Source organism: Mya arenaria, chromosome 3, assembly GCF_026914265.1.
Source record: "Mya arenaria isolate MELC-2E11 chromosome 3, ASM2691426v1".
NCBI classification, from domain to species: Eukaryota; Metazoa; Mollusca; class Bivalvia; order Myida; family Myidae; genus Mya; species Mya arenaria.
Genome location: NC_069124.1, coordinates 68149854 through 68163953, shown reverse-complemented (window position 1 = coordinate 68163953; position 14100 = coordinate 68149854).

Genomic DNA, 14100 nt, shown 5'->3' with positions numbered 1-14100 from the left:
GGGCCTAGGGTACGAACCTTAGAAAAACTGTTTGAATCAATAAGAAACAATCTTAGACAAGAATCTTAAGATAACATCCATGTGAATGTTTCACCGAAGTTTGATAGGTGTATCGTAAGCTTACCCATGCGTTTTCGTCTCCATATAGTATCTCGATATCTGGACACTATTCTTTTTTTATCATATAAAGATCATACAGTGTCTGTGTTCGAAGACTTATAACACTCTAATTACATTCTAAAATCGGGAAGGAAAACAATTCGGTAAGTGAAGCTTTCTTCTTGTGTTGATAAGATCCAGACATTATTGACACTCGTGCGCCACTTACAATTAGATTATTCTCTTTTTCACAGCAAGAGTTCAAGTGGATAAATGTTGATCTTAGCTTACGTATATTCTCATATATTAAAGTGGTTGCAATTTCATTGATTAACGATAAAAAGGAAGCTGCTTGTGGAATAATACTAATTAGTAAACCATTCAAATACTAACGAGAATGCCAGTGAAAGAACACCCCCTCCAGTAGTGTAAAGCTGTATAATATTGACATCTACACTTTACTGTATGACAAATGAGCGATAGAGGGGCCTGTTAGTAATCGTTCAGCACCAAATCACTGCCTGGCACATGATGACATTTTCAAATATCATTAATTCCTACAGAAATAATAAATTAAATTAATGATTGATACGTCTTACTATCCGTTGGTTCCTACCTTAGAGGAGCTGTGCCACATGAATGATATGCCATGAATATTAATCCATGTAGTATATTTATACCTGTCCATTCTAAAGGACAAAACTCAAAATACAAGCCCTCATCCCTGGGGAGTTATGTACAAATACAATATGTTGAATATATCCCAATTAAGAAGATATTTAATGTGCAATACGTTGGGGGATTTCCAGATGTATACACTACGCTGTGAACTGAAAAGTGTATACCACTTGAACCCATAAAAGCTATGAACAACTTAAAACTTCATTTCAACTAAAACTCTCCAAATCCAATACAACAGAAACAATAAGGTTTTTATTATTACAAATTATCACTGCCTATCAGTACCACCAAAGAATTGAATGCAGTCTAGAATTAGCTGTGTATGGGAATCAAACGGGACAATAACATTATTCTTTAAAGCATATTTATTCGAATAGAGACAAACAACACACATATTATGACCAAATCATTCAAGACAAAATCATGTTTTCAAAGAGCTTGCAATCACGTAAACCTTAATCATGATGATTATGTAAATTCCATAGGAAAGGCAATGCAGATCAATCATTATTTATTTTTTAGAAACTTTTCTCATGTGTTTTGGCTTTCATTTTCGTTTGGAAGACAGATCCGTCAATAACGAGTCAAGTTTCCTCTATGGATAAGTCTTCTTGATTTTTTTATGGATCTATCCGGGACCCAGCTGCCCCTCCGAACCCCTTTCTTGCTCGTGGGCTCGTGTGTGAGCTTGGGCGGCGCCCCCATACCCGTGACTCTCGGGGATGTTGTGGAAGGGGTAATTCCTCCATTCACAGTACGGACACACCTTGAACACCTTTTGCACTGTTGCTATCAATGCCATCGTCATCTACTTTCTGCACTCTGTTGTCAAGCTCTTTGTTTCACTGTCTATGGTTGGAAGATTTGAATGACAATTAAGATTGTCCTTTTGCACCACTGCCATTGTCGGTTTTAGAGACACTCTTACGCTCTGAACAGTGAATCTTATGCATAATTAGATTTGCTTTGACTACATCTTTCAGCATATTTAACACCATACTTTTCGATCATACCTACCAGTTTGACTAGTTTTGAAATGTTACTACGCCAACAATAGAAAAATCTACGGTACTTTTCCGCACTGTTTTCTTAACAAAATTATTTATATTTCTTTTCTTTGTCTGAACAAAGTCATTTTCTAAAACATCTGTTATTTGAACATCAAAGTTTGTATCAACAGACACTGCTTCATCGGCATTTCCAGCTTGGACTACTCTCTTAAAAGGGTATCCTGTTTCCATGCGAACGCCGTCTGGCTTGCTGACGGCGATGTACCTGCCTTTTTCCAAGCCTCGACTGACGTGTGACAGTCCCATCGTCGCTGTCAGCCGAATTTAATACGGAAAGTGAATAGCTGTGAATAATGAAAAGCTGATATACAAAAACTATTTACAACCAGGCGTCAGACAAAGACACTCTTCTTTCTTTAATTTCTTTCAACATACGAACTTGCTGCACCACGTTAGACAATTTATGATTTAATAAATCAAAGCAGAAGCAATGTTCTGTGACAATCCAAATATAAGAAAGTCTTGGTTTAACTTTGAGTTTCACAACAAGAAGGCAAAGAAAGACATTATAAATAAAATAATTATTTTTATTCACATTTATTTCATCAAGATCACTGTTAGAGATGATACTGAAAATCAGGACATCTCTACATGAAATAATATTTGCAGCAATAATTATTTCAAGTTGGTATGTTTTATTTAACTGGGTAATAAAAATGTGCTTCTTAGAAATATAAGATCAATATTACATCAATGTGTCTGCATTTAAAGACTTAATTTAGGATACAAAGTAGACATATACCGGCATAATATGTCTCTATAAAATTTTGGCGTGGGGTCTGCTTTATGATTGAAGGCACGAAAGTCGCATTGATTTTGCAAAACAAAATCAATTGAACTTTAAATCCTCCGAGAACAGTGGTGCAATAAAACAAGCGGAAGCAAATTCACACAGATTAAATCCAATTAACAAAAAATCATAATGAATGTGCTTGATGTTTTTTTAATTGAAAATTATTGTTTGTGATTTCCATTTCAAATTTATGTGGAACACGGGAAACAAATCTTTAAATGAGCAGGAGGTTCTTCATGTTTCTGGCAATTAACTTACAATGGTTTTCTCGCTCAATTTAAGGACGAACGAGTAAAATTAAAACTTAATTATATCCCGCAAGTTTAAGTCAAAACAGGACGTTTTTACATTTAGGTAATTAAAATAATGTGCTGTCAAAGACGATTTTTCAGGTTTCGAAATCTTTGAATTTCAAAGTAGTGATGACAATTTTTTGTTTTAAAACACTATCTGAAGATATGCTTGCAATTTAGATCATTATATACTTTTTTATATTAAAAAATAAGCAGACAACTTCTGAAGAGCTTTAAAATCTCAAATTCAAGGAGATGCATATCACAAGACTAACAAAAACGTTTTATGAGATTGTGAGATTACCTCATAAACAATAAGCACGATGCGTAAAGTACGTTTAGGAGGAAACTCCAGTACTTGTACTCCAGTGTTAACCTTAAGTAGCTTACCCGGACCTGTAGCTCCATCGATCACTTTCCCACATCTATACTCCAGTACAATCCCCTTCCTTTGGAGGTAATGGAGATACATGGTATCTTTATTGCCCTAAATATTTATAATATATGGATCCCAATATTGAATAGGAACACCTATTGCTGCCCCTGAAGCTCCCTGAAGCTCCCTGATTCTCCCTAATCACCCATACAGAACAATTCCCTTCCAAATGTTTTAGCAAGAGGGGTTTTATTGTTATACATCTGAGAATGGGTAATTCAAAAATCCCTGTGGAAGTAATGAATGTCAATGCAAAACCTTGAGTGTTCTGAATTTGTTATATTTACTAGATAAAAATCAATATTCGTGTATCAAACATAGCACCAACATTGAGACATATTCTAGCAAAAGGAACCGTTTATGAAAGCAATTTGTTTATTCCTATAATTGTTTTCGTTTAAGAAATAATTGTATATGCTTGAACATTTTTAAGGTTGTTATTGTAAATGAACCTCAGTCGACTCTTCTGTTGCTGTACGAAGGATGTATTAATAAAAACTAATAAATAATTAATAATAAATGAAAAAAATCTAAAAAGTTAGATTCACGATAAATACATTAATGATGATATGTACGTGGTGCAACATAATCATTTCTCAAAGCATTTAAAGAAAAACATAATGTAACAAAACTCTTAATCATGGTATATATTTTATACCTTTATTACAGAAAAAAGTCTCCCACTGGAAGTTCAAACTTATCGGCCTGTCTCAAATTTATCATTTATCTCATAACATTCTTGAAAACGCTGCAATAAACCAAATCAATGAACATATAGAAGTTAACAATCTCCTTCCATCTTACCAAAGTGCCTATAGAAAATATCATAGTGTTGAAACAGCAATGGTCAAAATGTATAGTGGTCTCTTGGAAACAATTGATAAAAATCAAGTTACAATTGTGGTCATGATTGACTTGAGTGCCGCATTCGATACAATCGACATTCCGATACTGATTCAAATCCTTCAAAGCGGCTTTGGTATTCAATGCACTCCCTTGAAATGGATTGAAGCTAATCTTACGAACAGAACAATGAAAGTTATGGTTGAACAGTCTGAATCCGAAATTGAGCCACTGAGGTTCGGAGTCCCACAGGGTTCCTGTGCTGGACCGATGATCTTAACCCTGTATATATCGGCTCTTAATAGAGTGGTGCAGAAATATCCAGCCGATCTGTATTGATACGCTGACGACCACAAAACTGCATTAAAAATTCAAACGGGAAATCCTCAAAATGATTCAATTGCTTTTCAACACCTTAACAGTTGTCTCAAAGAAATCATCACATAGATGACGACTTACAAACTCAAAATGAATAACTCTAAAACTGAAATAATTATGTATGGAACCAAACGCCAATTACAAAAAGTAAACATAACAAATGTCAACATTGGTGGTTACAATGTAAAATGTGTTGATCATGTCAGAGATCTGGATGTTCACATGACCAATACGCTCAACTTTGACCATCACATCCGAAAGAACTGTTAAATACCACATGTGCAGTTACGGAATCATAAAGCTATTCGTAAACACCTCACAAGAAAATCAACGGAATCATTAGTGCATGGATTGGTTCACTCTCACATTGATTTCTGCAACGGTCTCTTCACCGAAATTCCAGCCTACAAAATCAACAAATTACAACGACTCCAAAACCATGCCGCTAGAGTGGTATTAAATGCTTCCTATGAAGAACCAAGTGCTGAACTTCTGAAAAAACTACACTGGCTCCCAGTTAAAGCTAGAATTATGTTCAAGGTTCTAGTGCTGGTTTTCCGTGCATGTAATGGTACAGCCCCATTGCATTTGAAGGAAATGTTTATACCTATTCGAGGAAGATAGAGACTTAGATCACATAGTGACACTCAATTCATCATTCCAAGGCGACGAACCAAATTAGCTGACAAATCAATCGTTGTCATTGGTTCAAAATGGTGGAATGATCTACCTAGTTATCTGAAAAACATTGAATCTGAAGCCACTTTTAGATCAAAATTGAAAACCTATCTGTTTAATCAGTTTTATGGGCAATGATAGTTTAGACGTGGACAGAATTATTTTTAACTGTTTTCAATAATTGTGAAGCGCAATAGACTATTTTATAATTTTAGCGCTATATAAATGCTATGTATTTGTATTTGTATTTGTTAAACCAGGATGATCCCAATTCCAAACTGTGGTTGTTAATACTTACTTGTGATCTGCCTTGCAAAAATTACCTCAGAGTTGCATCAGTCTTTCAGACAAAACCGTTTTTACAAAAAAAACATCTGGGAGTTTCATTTGCCTTTTACACAAGACCATTATTGTAAGATTCGCCTCAGAGTTCAGCGTCTTTATACACATAACAATAACTGCAAGAATCACCTCGGAGTTGCAAGGGCCTTTTATACTTGACCATCTCATGGGTATTATAGTTTATACTTTATTTATTTTACAACGAGTGTGAAGGAAGCCATATTAACTAATACTTAAGTACTCTTGTCGGCACGATATTGCACGAGAATGTGGTCTTGTGTAGAGGGGGGAACCGGAGTGCACACCGGAGAGAACCCACTTTTCAGCCTTGATAACCACCAAACAAACTAACATGCGACTCATAGCCATTATTGCAATAATCGCCTCGGAAGTTTAGAGGCCTTTAATACATAGCCATCATTTCAATAGTTACCCTCCAGTTCCAGGGGCCCTTAACACAGGACCATCATTGCAAGAATCATCTGGAAGTCTCGGGGTTCTTTTACACACGATCATCTTCGCAATTACTCCCCTTTCAGGGTTTCAGGGGCCTTTTACACATGACCATAATTGCAAAAGCCACGTCGGAGTTTCAGGGACTTTTTATACAAATACTTACGATAAATAAGTTATGCGTAACAGAGGTGACAAAATAAGACACATCTCACAACAATTCCAACGCAGGTTTCTCTCTCTGCTTTTCAAATATAAGTTAGACATCCCTCATTCAAATGTTTTATTAAGTTATTGATGATTAAAGAGATTCAATTATGTTGTCATTTTCTGCGCAATGAACTTTTATATCAATTTCGATTTTAAAGCAAATCCCGAACAACCCTGGCCTAATAATAGAACAAGAAGGCCAATATTACCCTATATCGCTCACCCTACAAATGATTCTTAAGTTTTTGATCGGAAAACATACTGGACGCCACCCGACCGTATGCAACAGGTGAAACTATAATACGACCCGTTTGAAACGGGCGTACAAAAGCATGAAACATATGTTGTTGTTGTTTTTAAAAGTTACGAAGGGCCATAACTCTTACAGCACATTACAACCGAAGTTGATAAATTCAATGACTGAAAAACAATTAAAAAATATAAAGAGAAGATTTTTATAGTTTTCAATAAAGACCTTTTCGCGTCCGGTGGCCATATTCATGTATATAATTTATGTATCAATGTGGAGTGAAGGAATTTGAGAGGGTCACCTTAGAAACAATTCTGTGAAATTATTTTGAAATTATTGTGATAGTTTCTGAAGAGACGATTTTCAAAGATGCCCATGTGCACGTATAGTGAAAAGTAGCCCCGCCCCTGGTGACCTCTGGGGTGTTTCCTTTCGATTGCCATGGCAACAAAAGTTCTGCATGGAAACACTTTTATTAAAGGAATCTGGAAGATTACCACCCAGCTAACCGTCCTGTGAAGTTTGGTTAGCAATGTCCCAATGGTTTAGGAGGAGAAGTTGAAGAAATATGTTGACGACAAACGAACGTCCGACGACGGACGTCGGACAATTACCCCATCACAAAAGCTCACGCTGATCTCTTTGTGCTCAGGTGAGCTAAAACAGCAGCGGGACAACAGTCCACAAAAAAAAAAACATCTGATGCGTCTCGTCCAAAAAACAATTGTTCCACTGTCGTTCGCTTTGTTTGATTAGAACATTATTTATTCCCAAATTTACATAAATATTATTTACGGGAGATTTGTGTAGATGAATTCTATATCGCTTTATCTTGTCATTATACGTTATGCGTGCATACTGCAAAGGTTGATTTCTTTCGTTACCATGGAACCGGCTGATAGCTAGAATCACTGTAAACAACCGATAGTATTGATAATCTGAGATGCATATTCAGCCTAGGGCTTAGAACTATAACATATTGTTTTAACTGGTTTGAAAAGTCTTAGACAAAATTTTAGAAAAGAATATTCGTGAATACGGCCCCTGAGATGCATATAATAGTTTGCCGGAGCAATACAGAAATATTGCTCCCATACACTGAAAGAAAAATAAAAGCACATGGTTGCATTATCAAATGGATCAGCCAAATCAACTCGATGAGTTGCAAATATTACTTTGGTGACTGCTGGATTCCAAATAATGTTTCTGATGTATGTGTATGTTCACTTACCTTACTTTATAATGTCACCGATGTTTGATAAATGCATCGTAAGCATGCCGATGCGTTTCCCCCACTTTATAGTAATGATCGTAAGCATACCCATGCGTTTTGTCACCTTATAGTAATAGTCGTAAGCAAAGCCATGTGTTTAGTCACCTTATAGTAATAGTCGTAAGCATATCCATGCGTTTTGTCCCCTTATAGTAATAGTCGTAAGCATATCCATGTGTTTTGTCACCTTATAGTAATGGTCTTTAGCATACCCATGCGTTTTCCCCCCACCTTATAGTAATGGTCGTAAGTATATCCATGTGTTTTCCTCACCTTATAGTAATGGTCGTAAGCATAACCACGCGTTTTCGTCACCTTATAATAATAATCGTAAGAATACCCATACGTTTTCCCCACCTTATAGTAATGGTCGTTAGCATACCCATGCGCTTTGCCCACCTTCTAGTAATGGTCGTAAGCATACCCATGCGTTTTCGTCACCTTATAGTAATGGTCGTAAGCATATTCGTGCGTTAACGTTACCTTGAAGTAATGGTCGTAAGTATTATCCCATGCGCTTTCGTTGCCGTAAGGTAATGATCTTTATACGTGGATACCTGGACCTTTTTTATTTCAGATCATACAAAGGTCATATTCAGAGTCTTAATCGAAGCTTAGAACACATGAATTACTTTCTGAGAATCGAGAAACAAGATCAGTTTTCTTCTTGTGTTTACAAGATTCAGACGGTATTGACACTCGTACGCCTGACCTCTCCTTTCCCAATCAATTAGAACAAATAATCGGGTGGAGCGTGCGTATTTCCCCATTAGTTCCTTTGCGAGCGGTTGCAAGTACCATTGTTTGACGAGCATGTGGAACTGCTTATGGAATGACCAAACAAGTGTGCTAACGAGAATGTCAAAAAAGACAATCTTCCTTTTAATAGTGTCACCTCCCTAAAATATGGACACGCTTTACTGTAATACAAATGAGCGATATAGGACCATGCTGGAACTCTTATAATACATTTTATCACTGTTCGACACACTATGACTCATGACTTAAAGCCATCTTAAACTTAAACAAGAATTCACTATGGATTGGCATCGCCTGACAACTGCGATTAGTCAAAGTATAAAAACACGTCCTAGCTAGTTCTTAATAACTGTTTGTTTTTAAATAAGTTTTGAGTAACAGTATCTTGGACATTGTCATATTTTATTTATTTCTATCAAAATAAATTTAATTAATTAATAATGTCATAGTATCCGCATGGTCTTCCCTTCAAGAAACTTAGCCAAATGTCCATGTAGTCTAGTCATGTAGTCCATAATAAAGTTCACTATTGAAATGAGAAGCCCATACTGAGTACAACATTTAAACGGCCCGGGCCTAGTGGCTTCAGACAAGTTGATTTTCAAAGTTTTTTCTTGTACAAGTCTTGAGGAAACTTTTTATCCCCGAACCCGGGCAAGGTTTGACCCCATGGGCACGATTTGAACAAACTTGATAGAGGACTACTATATAATGCTACATACAAACATATCAAAAGTCTGGACCTAGAGGTTTCAGACAAGAAGATTTTCAACGATTTCCCTTTACAAGTATGTAAGAAGCCTGTGACCCCGGGCGGATACAGATTTGATTCCAGGGGCATAATTTGAACAAACGCGGTGAACGACCACTAGACAATGTAACACACCAAATATCTAAGCACTAGATGTGTTTTGTCAAGATTTATTATTTCCTAGTAAAGTTTTAAGATAGATCGCAATCATGAAAAACTTTTTAAACAGTAAAAAATACTGTGAAAGATCGCAGATCAATCATTATTGAGATCAAGAAAAAACTCTCTTTTTTTTGGTTTTCGTTTTCGCCTAGGTGACAGTTTAGCCAATTTTGAGTTCAGTTGCTTCTGTAGATGAGCCTTCTTGTTTGTATCCATGATTTTAGCCGAGACCCCACTGTCCCTGTGAAGAACTATTTCCTTGCTGATGCAGGCTCTTGTGTGAGCTCGGGCGGCGACCCAACTTCCATGAACATCTGAGAGCCAATTATACCTTCACAGTGGGGACAAACCTGGAACAGGGTAGCCAGGCTAGTTTTCCACATCTGAAAAAAAACACATAAGAAATCCATCCTCTGCTGTGTTGCTGTCAATGCAGTGATGTCATCATTATCCACTTTCTGTAATCTGTTCGTTAGCTCTTTGCCATACTGCCTATGACTGAAGACTTTAAGGCCTCTTTTGATTGCCTTTCTGCACCACTCACATTCTCCGACTTGGCACCAATCTGACGCTTTGCACAATGAAGCTCATGCATCATTAGGTTTGCTTTGATAACATCTTTCTGGCATATTGAACAGCTTACTTTCCATCACTTCTGCCTTTTTCACTAGATTTTGAACTATTAGTACATATTTCAATTACATCAATAGATGGTACTTTAGTTTCATTTTCTTTAGCAAGATCATTTATTATATCTTTTTCAGCACTATCAGTGTTCTTTATCTTGTTCTTTCTCTTTTTATTCTTTGTCTGGGCAACATCATTTTCTGAAACATCATTTACTTCAACTCTTGTATCTTTATCAACAGACCCTCCCTCCTCAACACTTTCAGCTTGGACAGCTCTCTGATAGGGTGATTCTGTTTTCATGGCAACGCGCCATCTGGCCTGCTGACAACGATGTGCCTTTCTTCTCCCATTCCTCGACTGACGTGTGACAATCCCATTTTCTCGGCAATCTGTAATTTAAATTGAGGGCCAATGAAGTGCTAAAATTCTTTAAAAAATCACAACCATGCGCTGTTAAAAGACACTCTCCTTTATTCATAGAAACTCATGGCTGACAGAAATTGCTTTGCTATCGTATAGACAAACTCGTTAATGCTATGTCAGTTAATTTGTAATTAAATAAATGAAAGAAGTACTGCATTCCTATGACAACACAAACATTAGTCTTCACTTAACAGATTTTCAGAGCATGAAGCCAAACAAAGACTTTGCAACATCAAATAAATAAGATTTTTCTTTTGAAATCATTTCAGGTTTATCTCACATAAGGAATTTTCTGAGATACACTGAAAATCACTTTAATTCAATAGATATCAACATAAAATGATGTATACAACAATAATCATTCCAAGTTGTCATTTATTTATATTATTGGGGAAAAATAATGTGCTTCTTTGAAATATGAGATAAATTGTACTTCAGTTTGTCTGCATTTCAAGACTTAATTTCGGACGCAAAAGAGACATAAACTGACAGGATATGTATCTATTAAGGCATTGGGCCTGCTTTACGATTGAAGGCACCAAAGCCTCATTTATCTGCAAGCAAAACAAAATCAATTGAACATAAAATCCTCCGAGAACAGTGGTGCAATTAAACAAGCAGAAGCAAATTCACACAGATTAAATCAAATTAACTATTTTTTTCTGGAAAATCAAAACGAATGTGCTTGAAGTTTTACTAATTGAAAACTATTGTTTGTGATTTCCGTAGCAATTTATGTGCAGCATAGAAATCAAGTCTTTAAATGAGCAGAAGTTTCTTCATATTTCCAACGAATAACTTCAAAATTTCTTTCTCAAGTGATTTAAGAAGGAACATGCAAAATTAAAACTTCATTATATCCTGCTAGGTTAAGCCAATTCATTGTAATGGTGAAAAACAGGATGTTTCTACATTCAGATGATTAAAATAAAAAACACAGAAAACAAGTTGTTATGAGCAGGAGTCTCTTCATGTTTCCAACAATTAAAATACAACTAGTTTTTTTTAAAGTATCTTAAGGAGGAAAGTGCTAAATCAAAACTTCGTTATATCCTGAAATTTTGAATCAATTAAATGTAATCAACAAAAAATGACGTTTTCAAATTCTGGTGATTAAAATATTGCGCTATCATAACAAATGTTCAAGATTTGAAAATCTATGAACTCATCATTGTATAAGTTAATTTCTGTTATTGACATTGGAAAATAATGATTACAATTCTTTGTTTTAAAACACTTTCCGAAACGATGCTGGCCTCTTTCCAAGAAATTTCATGTTTTAGATGAGATAAGATGATGTGAGCTTACCTCATGGATATTTGAGATGAGATTAGATGAGGTGAGCTTACCTCATGGATATGTGAGATGAGATAAGATGGTGTGAGCTTACCTCATGGATATGTGAGATGAGATTAGATGAGGTGAGCTTACCTCATGGATATGTGAGATAAGATGATGTGAGCTTACCTCATGGTTGTGTGAGATGAGAGTATATGAAGCGAGCTTACCTCATGGATATGTGAGATGAGATAAGATGATGTGAGGTTACCTCATGGTTGTGTGAGATGAGATTAGATGAAGCGAGCTTACCTCATGGATCTGCTTTGTTGCTGTCAATGCAGTAATGTCATCACCATCCACTTTCTGCATTCTGTTCGCTAGCTCTTTGTCATACTGCCTATGACTGGAAGACTTTAAGACCTCTTTAGATTGCCTTTCTGTACCTGACTCACATTCTCGGACTAATGGCACCAATCTGACGCTTTGCACAATGAAACTCATGAATCATTAGGTTTGCTTTGATAACATCTTTCTGGCATATTGAACACCCTACTTTTCCATCACTTCTGCCTATTTCACTAGATTTCACTAGACACGTCAATAGATGGTACTTTAGTTTAATTTTCTTTATTAAGAGCATTCAATAAATCTTTTTCTGCACTACGAGTGTTCTTTATCTTGTTCTTTGTCTGGTCAACTTCATTTTCTAAAACATCAGCTACTTCAACTTTTGTATCCCTATCAACAGACACTCTATCATTGGCACTTTCAACTTGTACTGCTCCCTGACGTGTGGCAGTGTCATTATCCCTACCAGCTGTAATTAAAATTGAGAGCCCAGGAAAAGTTGAAATTCTTCATAATACATTTTCTTAGCAACCATGCGCTATTAAACGACACGCTCCTTAATTGCTGACATATATTATGGTGCGAATATAGAGTCTACCTTGTCTATGCCAGGTCAGACAATTTGCAATACAATAAATGAAACAGTAACGCGTTTCTATGGCAACCAAAATATAAGAATTCATTTAACGAAGTTCCATAACACGAAGCCAAACAAAGACTGTGCGACATAAAATAGATACTATCTTTTCTTTTGAAATGAATTAATGTTTATCTCACATCATGAGATGTCACTGAAAATCACATTAATTCGATATATCTCTATATGAAACCGTGTTTACAATAATCATCAAGTTATGTTCTTATTTTACAGGGTTATGTGCATCTTTGAAATATGCGAAACAAATGCACTTCAGTTTGTCCGCATTTGAAGACTAAATTTCGGACACAAAAAGACATAAACTGGCAGGAGATGTATCTATCAAATTGAGGCATGGGGTCTGCTTCATGATTGAAGGCACCATCGTCTCATTTATCTGCCAGCAAAACAAAATCAATTGAACATAAATCCTCCGAGGACAGTGGTGCTATGAAACAAGTGGAAGCAAATTCCCACAGATTAAATCCAATTAACTATTTTTTCTTGAAACATCAAAACGAAAGTGCTTGATAAAACCTAACTGGAAACCTCTGTTTGTGTTTTCCTCATAGCATTTATGTTGAGCACAGCAATCAAGTTTTTTTTAAGCAGGCGTCTCTTTGTTTCTAACAATTAACTTACAAATGGCTTTCTCATTGCAAGTATCTTAAGGACGAAAGTGCAAAAGTAAAACATCATTATGTCCTGCAATTTTGAATCAATACATTGACGTTTTCACATTCTGATGGTTAAAGTACTGTGTTATCATCAAACATATTTTAGGTTTAAAATCGATGAAGTTATCATTGTATAAGTTCAGGACAGTTATGTCCATTTAGTCTATTTGGAAAATAATGACTCATAATACAATGCTTTGTTTGAAATACGTTTTGGTACTGTGCTTGAAATTTAGGTCATATATACATGGAGTAAATTTTCAGAAATTGCATACGACTTCTGAAAAGTTTTAAAAGCTCAATTTCAAGCAAATGCACATCATAAGACGTTAAAAATAAACGTTTAATGAGATTGCGAGCTTACCTCATGAACAATTAGTATGTTGCGTTGGTCAGGTTTTGTCCAGAGGAAACTCCAGTACTTGGACTCCAGTGCTGGCCTGAATATCTCTAGCTGACCCGAGCATGTATCTCTCTCACTTTCCCACATCTCTCATCCAGTACAATCCCATTCCTTTGGTGGTAATGGGGTACATGGTATCTTTATTTCCCTACACATTTATAATTTATGCATTCCAGTATTTGCTAAAAATCCCTGAAGCCCTCTCAATCTCCCACAAACTCATCAGGTAC